The sequence below is a fragment of the Octodon degus genome, unplaced genomic scaffold (assembly GCF_000260255.1).
Source record: "Octodon degus isolate 3935 unplaced genomic scaffold, OctDeg1.0 scaffold00112, whole genome shotgun sequence".
Taxonomy (NCBI): Eukaryota; Metazoa; Chordata; class Mammalia; order Rodentia; family Octodontidae; genus Octodon; species Octodon degus.
This window is the reverse complement of record NW_004524688.1, coordinates 1,705,782-1,722,148: the sequence shown is the minus strand read 5'-3', so window position 1 is coordinate 1,722,148 and position 16,367 is coordinate 1,705,782. Positions and strand designations below refer to the sequence as shown.

Here is a 16,367-nt window from a genome sequence, read left to right as displayed (position 1 = left end):
TCTCTCTCTCTCTCTCTCTCTCTCTCTCTCTCTCTCTCTCTCAAATAAAAAAATTAAAAAAAAATAAAAATAAAATCTCCAATCAGGCTTATTCTATCAGGCTAGATTTCTATTCCTTTCTTCTCTACTTCTCATCTTATCTCCAATTATTTTAAATTCTGTATTTCATTTGATTTTGCCTGAGTTTTCTAATTTCTATTATCCTACTGAGTTTTTCATTGTTCTGTTCTTCCTTTGTGCCTTTGAATGTGAACTTCATTTCTATGATTTTTTCTTGAACTTCTTTCCTGAGTTCAGTCAACTCATTTTTCCTTTTTATCTTGTTGTCTTGCTGTCTGTTCCCTCAGATTTTCATTTTTGGTTTAAGGGCTCTCTTCATGTGTGTGATTGTTTCATCTAGCTTAGTTTATTAGTCTTTATTAATAAGCTTTTAATATTTAATCAAAAGTTTTGTCATTCTTGGCAATTTGTGTCTGTATATGTGAACATATTCCCTCTAGTAAACTTCACTATTCTTTCTCATATTTTTTTTTCCTTAAAATAGCAATGGTATGCGGCTTTGGTTTCAAATGATTCACTTTCAAATGAGGGGCTTTTTAGCTACTTGGAAAAGCTTCCTATAAGAAAAGGAATGTCTACTCCACAAAGATAGATTGTTCTTGATTTGTTAAATTTTCTGGGGAGAATAATTTTCTCTGGTTCCCTAAACCAAACGGCCTGTATATCAGGGTCTGTTGTTACGCCGTGAGTCATGCATACCCTCTGCACCTCATGAAGTGCGAGCCGAGTGTTTTCTTTGGCTCACCACTGCCAGGCTAGTTAGCTTTCTGTCGTGCTTTTTCTACACTTTCACCCTGCACTGCTTCTGCCCAGACCCCACCCTGTCATCCCAAGACCGGGCAGCTTTTGTTGTGTAATGAGATATGGGTTTGTCACATTAGAGGTTGAGTTTATCACCTCCAGAAAGTATACCTGCATTGAGTCTTCCAAAGCTCTACACCTTCTGACCATCTCTTTTCTACCACAAGTGGCCTGTGCTGCATGTGCCCAGGGTCACCCTCAGGTTGGCCTCTGCTTTAACACAGCCTTTAAGGCTTTAAGCTTGCCCTGGTCTTGCTGTTCTTAAGCTGATGAGGTCAGGTTGCAAATGGCTGTGTGATGTATGTAGAAGGGGATGATGGAGAAGCAAAGAGAGGTTTTAAATGAACCCTCACTATAAGGAATCCCGCCTGCAAAAGGATTGTCTATTACCTGCTGTCTTAGTCCATTCTGATGTCAGAACAAAATACGGTAGACTTGGTGGCTTGGACAACAGAAATAAATTCATGACCCCACAGTTCTGGAGACTGGAATATAAGAATGAAGTTCTGGCCAGTTTGGTGTCTGCGGGGGGTGGGACTTTCTTCCTGGTCCACAGACCACTGCCCTCTCCTTTTGTCCTCCCACCACCTCTCCTTGTGCCTGTGCGCGGGAAGAGACCCATCCAGTCTCTTGCTATCGCTGCTTATAAGAGCAGTGCCAGGGCAGGTGGCCTCATTTATCCTAAGTGGATCTTTTTAGGTTTCACCTCCAAATACAGGCACGATAGAGATTACGACTTCAATGTGTGAATTTTGATAACATGTGTTTAACAACAACTTACAACAGAAAATGAGAAGCAGAGTTAAAAAGAGAGGAGAGATTTGGGAAAAGAGAGGAGAGATTCCTTCCAGTTGGAGAATCGTGAAAGTGGTATGATATGAAGTGAGACGAGAAGGGGTAGGACTTGAACATCACACATGGGCTGAGGGTCAGCAGTCGTTGACATGCTTGGAGCCTGGGAAGGTGAAACTTGCTACGTTATGGGAAAGATTGAAGGGGCAAGAACCATCAGAACACTGTAGCACACAAGCTAGAAAATAACACTGCCAAAAATGAAATTGAACTCTTTTTGTTTTATACCGTTTTATAAAATCTAGATTCTGTACACTTAATTTCAATTAAGTTTGAAGTAGGAAACTATAAAAGCTATCTAGCAAGTGAACTTCCAAATTTGTCATTTTGAAGATGAGATTTAAACAGCTTGTATTCAGTAATTACCAATCCTAAGCAAAATACAGCATTCATAGAATAATCGTGTATAATTGAAATACACGGTATGTGTCAGGCTACATTGAGCTAACCTTTTGATCTACTAATTTAATAGCATAGGAAGAGAAATGAGGCCTACCAAGTTTTAGCATGCATCCCAAATTCAATTAACTTTAACCAATATATTGAGATGCTTTCTTTTCTTATTAAAGTCTTCAATATTTAAGATAAAATCAAATGCATATCACGGCCTCTAGAAACAGATCTTCGTAAAAAAAAATGTTTAAAAAATCGTAAGTTAAAAATTAGGGATTATGCTATTTCTTTCTCAATAAAATTATTAAAATATTAAAAATTAGGAGTTAAATAATTAATTGAATATTCTGATGAGGTTTACTTTTAATTTAAATTTTTTTCTTTGTATCACTTAAATAAAAGCAGTATAATTTTCTTTTCCTCATTGAATAAAGAATTTAGACAACATTAAAATATTTAGACTAAAGCATTATAGAAGAACAATTCCGCCAAAGTAACATTCTTTATTATTATTTTTTTCTGTATTTTAGGGAAGAGTCTACAGGGTGTTCAGGGTCTCACTATTAGATCTGACTCACAGTGGTTCTCCTGTTTATAGCCTCCCAAGTGCTGGGATTATAGGCGTGTGCTACCACGCCTGATCTCAATTGCTGTCTCAGCATGCCCCGGGGATGGTGCTGGCACCTCAGGCCAAGGGATCGAACTCCCAGCACCTGGGTCTGCCTAAGCAGGTGCTTTAATCCACTGAGCTATTTGGCTGGCCCCAGAGTAACATTCTTGTGTTGTAATTCAAAGCATATTAGAAATCAAAGGCCATGAAGTGATATAGGCATCATGCTTGTCTTACTGTGCGCAGAGACTGACCCTCCTGAGCAAAACGGAGCCTTAAAGCTGCCCTCCCAGGTAATCAGCAGGCCAAACTTGTCCTCTTAGAACCAAAAAAAATGAAACTCTAAACACAATCTGGACTCAAAAGCTGCCACCTGAGTCTCCAATTTGCTCACTACAAAAACATTTATTCATCAGATCTTTTCATAAAAGGAAATTCGTTTTAATAGTTTGGGATTTCACTGTGAGGAGTCTCAGCCCAACTAGTTGTGTGTTTTTCATCCTTTCTTTTTTAGACATAAAAAGCTCTGGGAAGCAGCAATTTTTTTCCTGCAAACATTTGGTGCCGGATTTCTCGCTTGCGCAGTCCTTCTACGAGCTGCTGGTCTCTGTTCCATTGCCAATTCCACCAGGCCTGACACTGGTGCAAATTTTGTGTAAATTTTGGTGACTGCTATCTTTTTTTAAAGATTCATGCAGTATATTTTATAAATACTCTTTTGAGCAAAATGGTTTAACTGATTTTTCTTCAGGGACGATGCTCCAAAATATCCTATGCATTCTTTGCAAATTTAAAGATCCTGGAACAGCATCTTCCATGTGGGACTTCTTGAAATGTAGTATTTTGGTTTCAGTGAGTTATACAAATTAATTACCAGTCCTCATTAATTTAATATGTCTGTTTAGAGAGTATGGTAATTTTATTCTTTAGATTCACAGAATTTATAGAGAAAGAAAATTACAGCCTGTACACCCAAAACAAGGACAGTTCCTCCAATGAAACTGGCTGCATCAAAGATAGACTTCAGCCCAGGTCCTAAAGTTGGAGTCACAGTGGTATTTGCTGTACCTGTTGTGGTAACCGTGGTGGAAGATGGTGAAGGTGGAGTTGTGGTGTTTGTTTGGGTTTTTTTTTTTGGCGGAACCGGGGATTGAACTCAGATCCTTGCGTTTGTCAGTCAAGCACTTATCCTACTGAGCCATCTCCCCGGCCCCTGAAGTAGTGGTTTTAGCTGTTGGCTTTGGTTGGCACTGGAGCAATAGCAGTAGGCACAGAACACAAGGCAGTGTTGTTCGCCATGCTACGGTCACTAACTGCTGAATTACCAGAACAGTGGCTCCTATTTGCTTCTGTACATTCTATCCAATAGCAAGGAGTATTAGCAATACTTGAATTAACACAGGAAGAACAGCTTTTGTGGTGTTCACCACGTTTCTAGCGCTGGGGTGGTGGTCAGCGCAGTGGGTGTTGCAGTCGTGGTGACTATCTTGGTGGGTGCCAAAGTCGTGTTCGCTGCCTCAGCTGGGGTCTTGGTGAAGTTGGAATTCACAGAGCGCCCACAATCTGCAGGCAGAGTGCAGCCAGGCAGGTAACGGCCCAAAGGAACTGGCTGGAGGCCCCCGACGTCGTGTCTTCCACGCTGGCATCCAGGTGAAAGCTACGGTTGCACAACGCTCAGTTAGTGCCTTTGCCCCCTGCGGCATGGCCTCCACCAATAGGCGGCCCCGAAGGAGTGCACAGGGGTCACATGAAGGGTTCAGGCCCGATGATCACTATCAAATAAAAAGTTCTTAAGATGCTAAAGTGAAGTGTACTATGAAATGTTTTTCACTACTAATTTTGGCATTGTCTACTTTTCATGTGTGCATAATTGAAAAGTTGTTCTGAACATGTCATAAGTATTATTATAGGACATTATTTTAATGAAAAAATAAAAGTCAAGCTTGCATTAATTTTAAAGATTCTTTTTACATGCACTCAGGGTTTTTTTTATGTGTGTGAACTCTGTAAAGCAACAGACATATGAAGTATAATCAAGAAACACAGTGCATGTTTAAATTTTAAAATAGTATAGGGTCTCACTGTGCAGCTCACACTTGTAATGATCCTCCTGTTTTTGGCCTCCCCAGCCCTGGGATTATAGGCATGTGCTTCCACACCGGGTCTCAGTGGCCAGCTCAGTGCACCTGGAGGTAGGGCTAGCATGGCCTGTGGTGCCCAGGTTCAAACCCCTGTCCCTGTGCTTGCCTAAGCAGGCACTTAATCCACTGAGCTATTCCCAGCCCTTAAAAAAATTTAAATAAAAGAGAAATTGACATTAATCCTTCTTAGAATACTCCCTCACTCCAAACACATTTATCCCATTGTTCTTGCCACTTTCCGAAGCAGTTCTGGAAGTCCTCTTTCTGAATGTCTTTAGTTGTGCTGTCATGGCTTCATCAATGTCTGACTCAACTGAAAACATTTCTCTTTTCATGGTTTGGCACGGGGGAAGAACTGGAAATCACAGGATGCCAGATCCGATGAATGCGGTGGATTAGGACACACCATGATGTTTTCATTTGACAGAATTTGCTATAATCAGTTGATCAACATGGTGTAATCACAAAGTAATGTTTAAATAAAAAATTAGAATAAAAGATAGATTGTTCTTAGACCCCCTCAAAATATTCTCCCTTTCTTTGAAAACACTTACCTTATATGGCTTGACAATGTGTATTATTGTGGCAAGTTTTTTAAATTTAAATACTTGTGGTAGTTTTTGATCACCCCTTGTCACCTTTCTTGATTCTGTTGTTCGGCCATGGGTGTGGTGGGATTTCTGGTTGAGTACTCTAGGCATGTACACAAAACTCTGGACGACTTCCAAAAAGAGCTCTACTCCAAAGACATGGACTCTGTGATGGAAGAATTAGCTCTTGTCATTTGTAAGCATCTATTGCATGCCCCAAATAGTTGGAAGCTAATGGTTGAACAAACGGAGCAAAGAAGGGGATATGCATTTTTATTAAGACTCAAGTTTTTCATGTTAGGATGTCAGAAGCACAATGTCATAGGTGAATAGTTAACTCTCTGGTAATTCCAAATTTAAATACAGTGTTTTGAATGTTTTTGAGTTTTAAATATTGTTTTAAACATTCTTTTAAATGTTTTTGAGTAGCTATGATCCCAACAATTATACAAGTATAAAATTATATTTTAGATCTATTTAAACATGAAGCAGAAGCTGTATTGTGACATATCCGACCTCAGCTCCTTGTGCTTGCTCCTTGTTCCATGATGGTGACTGAGGGCCTGGTGTTAGAGCCACTCACCTTCTCCAGAGACTTCATAGGGACCCAAACTGAATGTGTCCAAAGCACACTCTTGCTCTGTGTCGCCCTCACAGCTCTGTCCTCAGGGTCCCTTGGGAGGCTGTTGTTGCCATCTGTCTCTACAGGCCAGCAGTCTCAATACATCTCTCTCACCCCATCAAATTCAACCCCATCTTCTAGCTCTTTTGCTGTTTCTTCATTTCTATGTTGTTATGATTTGTGTCTAGTCATCCCCCCAAAGCCTCATGTAGTCATGGGGTGGGGACTTCTAGAGTTTGAGACTAACTCATGATCCACTGAGATTATGGGTGTTAGTACTGCTGGATTTGTGGGTGTGCATACCTCCCCAGCCTGGGACGGACAGCCTGAATGCAATTTAAGGGAGAGAGACTTGCTCTCTGTTGCCATTGTTGCTGCTACTCCTCCCTTGGCTCCTCTTGCTCTTTGCTGCCGCCATGAACTGCTGCTCTCAGCCGTGCCACTCTGCCTCGGAGCCAGCCAAGTATGGACTGAAACCTCCGGTAACTATGAGCTAAATAAACTTTTTCTTCCTTCATTTTGGGTGTCGGGTATTTGTCCCAGCAATGAGAGAAGAGTAACTGAGACATCTGTCATGCCAGACCAGGCTCTCCCCACCATCTCAAATCTGAACGGGATAACCACAGCCCAGCTCAGCTTTATTACCCCTTGCACTAATGACAGCCCTAACAGATTAGAAATGTCCCTGTCCACAGGAAAACTGCCTTGGCCTCCTTGCACTGAGAGTAAAGGTGACAAGGTGACACCCTTCATCCTTCACTCGACCCATATGGTCCCTGTCACCTGACCCTGCTTCCCTGTCAGCCTCCCTTGGTCTGCACCTGCCTGGCCTTAACTGATCTGTCTCTGATTAGAACAGACAGCCCCTACCCCTGGCCCTTTGCTCGAACCATTCTCTCTGTGTCCTACACACTCTGTCCCTCATGCTACCTTATCAGATTTCTGTGGCATCCCACCTCCATGGGAGAGAGGTCTCCCTTGCATAGTGAAGGCACTTCTTTAGTGCCCCACCTGTTAATCTGGAGCCTCCAACTTTTGGGACAGTTCTTCTGTCAGTGCTCGTGTCCTCAGTTGTGGCATAACCCTGACACCATAGAGAAGGCAGAGCATTTCCCCACCTCAATCTCTGCCACTTGGCATGGAAGGAAAAGCCAAAGCCACAGTGGAGAAATTTGCCAGAGCAGCAACTAGGAAGATGCTCCAACCCACAGAGCTCCCGCAGAAACAAAGTCCTGGGCAGAGAACACAGCACCTATGCTGGGAAGAATAGCAAGCTGCCCCCTCAGAGCCAGTGGGAGCCATCAGAACAGGAGCAGAGCTACCAGGGCACATAGACCAGGACGGGGTAGGAAGCGTCCACTCTGTGCAGCTGGAGCTCTGTCGTGGGTAGATGACTGTGCCCAAGGAAGACCTGGCCCTCAGTAGAAGAGCTATCTGGGAACAAAGCCCTAACACGTTATCAGGCTGTGGGAAGGACTAAGTGACACCATGTTCCACCCTGTCCTCACAGAAGGTACCAGCTTCACTTCTGGATTTGAAAGGAAGGGCAGTGCCACACACTTCTGTCACGTAAATCACATTTTACAGTTATACTTCCATTTATAAATTATACATACTTTGGAACGCAACCTATCTTTATGCAAGTAGGGGGTGAAGGGAATATTTCATCAGAATAACTACTGACAATTCATAGTACTTTATAATCCATGGAGTTTGGAATAGATAGGAGTTCATTATTCAGTGGTTTATAAAATCTTCCAGACTGAATGATAAACTCGAGTCTGTTACAGTGGGTATGGATGATAAAATTGGTGTGAACTGTCTATAAATATTTATTGTCAGTAAATATCAGTGTTTTTTGCTGCTTTTTAGGGAAATAATGCATATTTTATTATTGACACATAAAGCAGGACATTTATGTTTACTAGAATAACATAACAATAAAATAACATTCTATAAAGAATATCAGAGAGATGGAACAAATATGAAAGATTCTAAAGCCAGTTTTACAGAAATATTTCATAAAGTTCATACAATATAAACCTCTTTAGAAGTATTAAGAACTTTGTTTCTGTCAAGAACTAGAAATTAAGTTTCAAAATCAATAGTAACATTATAATTTCAGCTGCAGAAAATGGCTTGCTATCTGCTAAATAAGTCATGTATCAATGATACATTCAACAAATCTTAGTGAGTTTTCATTATTCATAGTGAAACATGTTCCTTACCAAATTTCACATCATTCTTCCCTGCCCCCACAAACTCTTTGAGAGGAAATTTTCCAAAATAGGAAAATTTAAAAATATGTGAATATATGTGTGATATGCATGTGTTGAGATGCTTACATGTCTATGTTTATGTGTACATACTTCTCTGCATACATGCATATGTACATGTACATGCGTGTTTGTGTACATATGTATGCATGCATATAAGTGCATGTGTGTATGCATGAGTATGTATTTACTTGTACACATATGTGTACAAATATGCATGTGTATACATACATGTATATAATACATATGTGTCTATATTGACTATATTTTCAAAAAAGCAGATGGGATATGAATAGTTTGCTTCTACCTTTAAAAACCTTTCTGCATGTATTTACTGCTTGGTTTTCTGAAAACAGTACCTGTTTAGATGATCTAATGCTGCAAAATGATGAAAAGAGAGCTTTTGCCAATGGGAAGAGGACGGAGTTGGAGGAGAAGGGAAGGGTAGGAGACAACAATCAGAGAATTAAGATTTATTAGGTATACATACCAACTCCTCCCAATATATATAACCACTATGTACTGCAAACATGTAGTAATAACAATATATTTTTTAAATGTTGCAAAATGAAGAGCCCTGAAGTCAGGACTGGAGCAGACACAAGATTCACATTTGATTTTCCTGCTCTTCGTAGTGAAAAAAGACAACACATTGCCTCTTGCTTTTCACTTCACAGAATTTTAACGACACTTCAGAGCCCGTCCCCCTGTCCTTACAAAACACAGAGGGTTACATTCTCACCCTAGTCCCCATGCTGGAAACCAGAATAGCCACGCACATCCCTGGAGCTCACCCCAGTGACAGTCAGATTGGCAGAGCACCGGGTTTATCACACAGCCCCCAGCAGGGCAGTCCCATCTGATCCCGCACCAGGGCCTGCTTCATAGTTCTCAATTTCTACATGTTGCCTTTAATTTCTGACTTCTTTTACATAAGCACCCAAAATGAACACTCCTGAGCCCTAACAAGTTTGCAAAGATGCTTTTTTGACGTTTGAAGTCTTTAAAGAACACTAGAAATGTACATAAACTAGCCATTCTAATGGTGGACATGTGAAATTATTTTTCTCTCATTTAACATAGAAAAATGATTGAATGAGGATGGCTGCAGGTACCCACCTTGCTCAGAGTGTGGTGCACACAGGGTAGAAACCTGGGAGGGGGTTATGCAAAGCTTGGAGATATACGCAAAACTTCAGGGATATCAAAGGTTTTTCAGAATGAGGACTTCATTATAGAAATTCTCCTCTGCTTTTTCTGTTTTCTTAAAAATTAAGGAGATAATTTGGAGTGATTAGGCCTCCAGGCTTTTTCTTAGCCTTTTCCCTATAGAATTTAGACATTATTCAAATAACAGTTATTCTGTATCATCACTTTAGAGTTTGCTTTGCAAAAACTATGTAGCTTGCTCAGATGGCTAGTCCCAGCACTGCGCTGAGATTCGCAGGTCTTTTGGTCTCATGCACTTGGAACTCCAAAGCACAGATGGCATGAGAAGTGGAGCCAGTGTCCGAAGCTCCTTCAGAGTTCACTGAGCTTTCAGTCACGAGGGTCTTAGGTTCAGCAGGTAGAGCAATGCCCTTTACTGATGCTCTATGTCCTGGTGTCATGTAGCCAAAATTCCTAAAAGTAGACATCAGAGTCCATAAAGACCTGTGCCCAGATGTGGCCCTGCCTCTTGTCACCTCTGTAACTTTGGCCTAACCTGTTGGTTTCTTGGCCTCAGTTTCTCCTTCTATAAAAGGAGAACAAGCTCTGTGGTGCAGTTGTGAGAGTTAGATTCAGTGCTTGCATACACACCCCCTGACCCACAGCTATTATGAACATCATCCTACTTTTGAAATCTTTTTTTTTTTTTTTTTTTTTTGCGGTACCAGGGATTGAACTCAGGACCCCGCACTTACCAGGCAAGAGCTCATGCTACTGAGCTATCTCCCTGGGCCCTACTTTTGAAATCTTATACAAGTACAGAAAAGTTTATCTGTTATTATGTCTTTTAAATAGAAACTGGTAACACTAAATATTCCATATTGCCAAATTTGTACTGCTGAATTATTTTATGTAGCACTGTACCTAAAAACAACATAAAATTAGTTCCTGATGAAGATTAAGTAATATATAAAGGATTTTTAAAAATCATTAAACACTTCTGAAGCACTCTTTCCTTTATTTATCTTCCCACAGTATATAAGGAGCCCACTTTCATGAGATACCTAACCTAAGTGCGATTTGGCGGCCAGGTGTGGAGGATAATGATCAAATGCATTCTCATGGAAACCTGAGTGGATTTAGGATTAGGTGTTCTCCAGGAGTGACTCGCTCAGATTGTTTCCTTCATTAGGGCGCTTGACTGTGTGTGAATCGCTGTGGTGCAGATCACAGGCCCGTGATCTTGGGCCAAATGATAAAAGCAAGGCCTCCGTCGGAGGGAGCTGGTGTCAAGGTCAGCCTCATGTTATTGGAATGTTCACCAGGACATCCAGGGAGCAGCTGGACATGGTCACTGACTTGAGCTGCCAAACCTGCATTCTGTACCCTGCCACCTACCCCAGGTGAGCTGGATTTAGTCCTCGGCCAGGGATGACCACAGCCTGTCAGGGGCCGCTGCATCTCCAGAACGTGCTAGAACTTTGACTTTACTGGTTTTTGGCTTTAATTTGCTGGCTTTCTTGAGTGGACTTTCTTCTTTCTTTCTTTCTTTCTTCTTTCTTTCTTTCTTTCTTTCTTTCTTTCTTTCTTTCTTTCTTTCTTTCTTTCTTTCTTTCTCGTGGTACCAGGGATTGAACTCAGGATCTTGTGCTTGCCAGGCAAGCACTTATTCTACTGAACTATTCTGCCCAGCCCACTTTGGTGGACTTTAGATGCTGTACAATCTAATCAGTCTGTCTTTATGGGGTTCCATTTCCTAAATACTTCTAAAGCACTTTATGTAACATGGTCTTAGATTATGAGATAGTTATGCTTTTCATAATAATATCTCATCAGTTTTTCTTCTGTGAATATTTTCATTACTTTCTCAATAACTCTTTTTATGTGGTTTTAGTTTTCAAATACTAAAAAATTACATTTGAAAAAAATTAAAGGTGAGAAAGCTCTCTGATTAATTCTATTCCAAAGTGTTGTTCTGTTAAATAACTGCAACATGGCTTCAGTCTAATTGCCCCAAACAGCAATAATCCTAATATGTTTATTGAGTATGTCCTTATTGCATGCCACACACCATATACCGTTATGTCATCCTAACTGACCCTATTCGAGCGCCAGAGGAGTTGCTGTCGAGCCCACATTACCTAGGATGACATGAAGGCTACCAGAGTTAGTGACTTGCTCCTCAAGCTCAGCTGGTACATCAAGCCAGCGGAGCAGGCAGGGCAGAGGTGGGGCAGGTGGGCTGAGCCCTGCACCCAGCTTGGAACTAGCCCACAAGTCATGACTAATTCTCACTCTGTGAAAACTGAATTCACTTCAGGCCAACCCACATGCCCACAGAGCAGTCAGCAAATGACCACCTCAGTGAGGTCAGGCTGTGGTTGTAATTTATTTCCTAGGAGAGAATTTTCCGAGGGACCATAAGTATCTATCCGCACCCAGATCTGAACGTTCTTGCAGCCTCTTTGGCCTGTGGAAAGTGCATGAGGCAGAGCCAACAGGAGGAAGCAGACCTGGAGCACAGGGCTCCCAGCCCACGGCCCTGGGGAGGAGAGAGAGAGCCCCGCCCAAGCCCGCCCCAGCCAAAGGGGAGCCTTCAGCTGGAACTTGAACAACTTCTTTGACACTCCACTACCTAAAATCAAAATAAGGATATAATCATAGTGCTGCTGCACAGTTTCGTTTTGAAGATTAGATGAGCTGATATGTTTAAGCATAGTTCAGCACTTGGCCCTAGAAAATTCTCAGCAGATGTTGGCATGACTATCATTACTATGTCATGATCAAAGGGACAGCATTAATGTGGTGTCTGCAGCAGAGTGGCTGTGGATAAGGGACACTGCACTGAGTGAAACCAGACATGTGAGCTGACTATACAGTTCAAGGGCAGGGCAGGAAGGGACACTGCCGACATGGCTGCCTCCACAGAGCCCCTCTCATCTGCCTGCCTGCTTCTCTTTTCCTCATTCAGTCTGTTTGATTTGGTTTTGCTTTGTTTTTGGAGATGGGCCTCACTATGCAGTCTAGGCTGGCCTTAAGCCCCCCTATGTAGCCCAGGCTGGCACGGCATGCTGTACTGGAGATCCAACTCGGGTCCTTGCACTTGCTAGGCAGGCACTTAGAGCAACAAGCTATCTCCCCATCCCAGTTATTTTGGTATAGTTAAAAAAAAAAAAAAAAGTGATGATGAAAATATCTTACTTTCAAGAATTAAGCTCCTTGAGAATCAAAACCTTATCAAATCTTCTCTGGCATCTATCGGAATTCAGTAAGTGTTCAAGAAACATTAGTTTGAAAAATGAATTTTAAGCATTTTATGGCTACTCTGTGGAGGAGGGGTTGTGAATCTCTCTTCCTGGTCAGTGGGATGCTGGACATTGGCCGGGCCAAGTCTACCAGCAGGTGAGGTATCTGGGGATGCAGAGTCCAGGGAACCAGGACCAGAGGGAGGCTGAGGCCAGGAGCAAGGCCAGGTGCATAAGAATTTCAGTGTGAAATTAGGTTAGTGCCTTTAGAAAGTAGGAAAAAAAATGTTTGCATAAAAGGACTTGATAGTGAGTATGGTGGTCCATGCCAATAATCCCAGCACCCAGGAGGCTGAGGCAGGAGGATCACGACAAGCCTGAGCTGTGTAGTGAGACCCTATACCCAATATATAAATAAATAAATGCTTAAAAATAAATATATAAATAAACAAACAAAATACCTGAGGCAGGCTACCCTTAAAGAAAGGAAGTTTATTTTGGTCTATGGTTCTGAGGTCCAAGCTGAGGGGTCACATCTGCGGAAGCAGCACAGGACATCAGATGACAGGAGACAGGGAGCGGGAATGTGTCTGCACACCTGTCTGGTCTTTCTCTTCCCATAAGGGCACAGCATGAATCTGTTGGGGGCTTCACCCTAATGGCCTGAATCAACCCTAGCTGCTTCTCAAAGGCCTTACCTCTAAATGTCATAGCTGGACGAGTTTTTACTCTCTTTTAACGTCTCAGTGGGGGTCAGATTTCAACTCCTGAAGCTTGGAAGATGACTCAAACTACATCCAAGCCATGGCAAACTTACAGTGGGCTCCTTTCTTATCAAGAGCCCCCAGAAAGGTGCAAACACTGTAAAGGATGAAAAGTAAATGTCTTCTGATTTGGATGATCAGAAACTTTTTCCCAAATAAAGTGTCCACTGATTTTATTGGGAAGATACGGTGGGGGCGGGGGGTGCAGGAGGAAGCCGCAAAGGCAAAGAGAAGGTGGGGAGCACTCAACCCTTGATAACAGCTGGCTGAGCTGAACCCAGGGCTTCTGGGGCAGCTGGGGTGGGCAGTAGGACTCAGCCTGAATCACACCCCGAAGGGCTCGATGCCAGGCTGAGGGAGCTAGAACGCACCCCACAGATAACAGTAAATGTCTGACGTGTCCCCTAGTGCAGACGCAAGGCACAGCTGAGTGCAGGAGAGCTCAGGTAGACAGCTGTAAAGGATGATGTGGAAAGAGAGTAGGCAGGAACCAGGAGAGGTTATTGCCACAGTACTGCAAATTGGAGACCTGTCACAGAGGACAAAGTGTGGGGTAGCAACAGTAGAAGTGCAAAGGAAGCCTAGGCTGGACTCTTCATCCTGCCACAAGCGACCAGTCCAGACTCCTTGAGGGACTAATCCAAAAGCTAACATTTTTCATGGAGCAACTAAAATGAAGCAAAATAAATTCCAAACGAAGGAAGAAATGTTACAGAAAAACTGTCATCAGGCCAATGTTTATTTAAATTGTATATAATTCAAAGACACTTACATCCACTAACTGGCTACCTTGATATTCTACAATAATATTGAATAAACTAAACCAGATAAACTCAAAATTCCATGTCTTCTGATTCCTTTTAAAAGATCTCCTCCATTTCTTTTAAATTCAACAGTGTAGGAGACAGATATTATCTCCCAAGCAGGCTCATTCAGAAAAGCGTCAATCTCACACCTCTGCTAGGTTGTTTGCAAAGACAGAAATGGTTATCAATAGATACTCAGGGCCGGCCTGATAGCTCAGCGGATTAAAACGCCTGCTTAGGCAGATGCAGGGGCCGGGGGTTTGATCTCCAGTGTGTTGTGCTGGCTCCACCCCGGGGCACACTGAGATGGCAAAGGAGACTGGGCATGGTGGCGTAAGTCTGTAATCCCAGAGTTTGAGAGGCTGAAAAGCAGGAAAGATCACTAAAGTCCAGTCTGTGTAGTGAGACCCTGAAGACCCTGTACTAAATTCTAAAAAAAAGGACCAATGTAAAGTCAGGCATAGAACCAATATTTAGAGCTTCCCTGTGTGTCAAGGGATTACTTAAATCACCACACACACAAAAGATTTTCTATGACTTTTCTTTGATTCTTAATATGAAAGATTTCACAGGAAGTAGTTTCTAGAAAATCCTACGCACCATCTTGTTCTTTGCAGATTTTAATGACTGAGGTCATGAACAATAATTGGCGATGAACTACTGATCTTAGCTCAAATGAGGGGCCTTAAATCCCTCCATTTGCGGGCACGCACAGGGGCTATGTGTGCATTTGTGGGCAGACACACATGCGGCAAGCGAGTGAGTGGGTGAAAATTTACCCCGTCTGGTCACCTCAAGCTAGCTGTCCTTGTTTTAGTACTATTTATTAAAAATGGAGCTTCCAAAGCACAGTGACTAAAGCACAGCTGGGCCTCAGGTATGTTGCTCTCAGGGATCCAAGATAACAAAATCTTTTCAAACAGATTGCTGTGTGGTGAAAGTACTGTGAATTACGGAAATAAGATTTCTGGAAAGTTCAGTTGCTACCTGTTCATAGTCCATGAGATTTGTAATTAAAAAGCATAACTTTCACATAGAGAATTCATAGAAAATGAACACAGGAATGCTGCTGACCATCAGCCATCCTAGTACTCTGGGAGGAGCAGGCAGAGGGATTACAAATTGGAACCAGTCTGAATTTAGGGATTGAACAAGAACCTGTCTCAAAATAAAAAATAAACAGAGGTTGGAAAGATAGCTCAATCCACAGTACCCCTCACCTTGAAGAGACTTGGGAAATTAAAATCTATTTTGACAAGATAAACACATTGATGACACTTCATATTACTAGTAGAGAAAGTTAACATAAATAACCCAGAGTGTTACATTTTAACATAAGACACAGAAAGAATACAGGCTCACACTGTTGAAAGCCCTTTTTATAGACTTAATCATTTTCAAAAGCTAAGTAAGAGACCTAGAAAAAAACTTTCCCATCCTGAATATAAAAAACAAAAGATGAAAAGAAAATAACAATACTAACCACATTTTGATATATTCTCATAATGTCTAGTAGTAATATATTCTAGCTCTTTCTAATTTTCAGTTCCAACCTAGATTTTGTTTTTGCCAAAATAGTATCTAGCCTGATACCTCCAATAGCAATTACAGAATGTGACCCAATTATTTCTAAAAGGAAAAAAATGAATTAATTTTGGGGGGTTAGGAAACAGAAGATATTTTAATGAAAATGATCTATAACAAAAAATATAATTGTAGTAAAATAGATGAGGAAGTCATACTTCTTTCTATTAAAATATTTTTCATAAAACATTAAAAATATATTAATGAGAATTTAATCTCATATAAGAAAGTTAACCTGCTATAATACTGCTTTATGTGTGTTCATATGAAATTGCATGGAAGTAAAGCGAATTATGTCATCATAATATTATTTTGTATTCCCTATGGAAGTATTTTTATAAAACTGTTTTAAAAAGCCTATTACAATGAGGATTGTAGGAAAATAAAACCTTAGACTAAGTGTAAATGCTCCCTGTAAAAAAGTTATTTTCATGGAAAAACAAGGAAAATTCTGAAAAACAAAATAAACTTTGA

General features: G+C 41.3%; 1 protein-coding gene across 2 annotated transcripts in view; it reads left to right on the top strand.

Moving 5' to 3' along the window:
* The window catches only part of Pacrg (parkin coregulated), a 539,156-nt gene that overhangs the window by 502,441 nt on the left and 20,348 nt on the right, over positions 1–16,367 (top strand). Inside the window, exon 1 of one of the 2 annotated variants that reach the window (XR_002817685.1) lies at positions 10,696–10,897. The exons of the other annotated variant lie outside the window; for it this stretch is intronic. The gene's annotated coding sequence lies outside the window, so the exon portion shown is untranslated. Of the gene's footprint in view, positions 1–10,695; positions 10,898–16,367 lie in introns of those variants that run through there. 2 annotated transcript variants of the gene reach the window in all.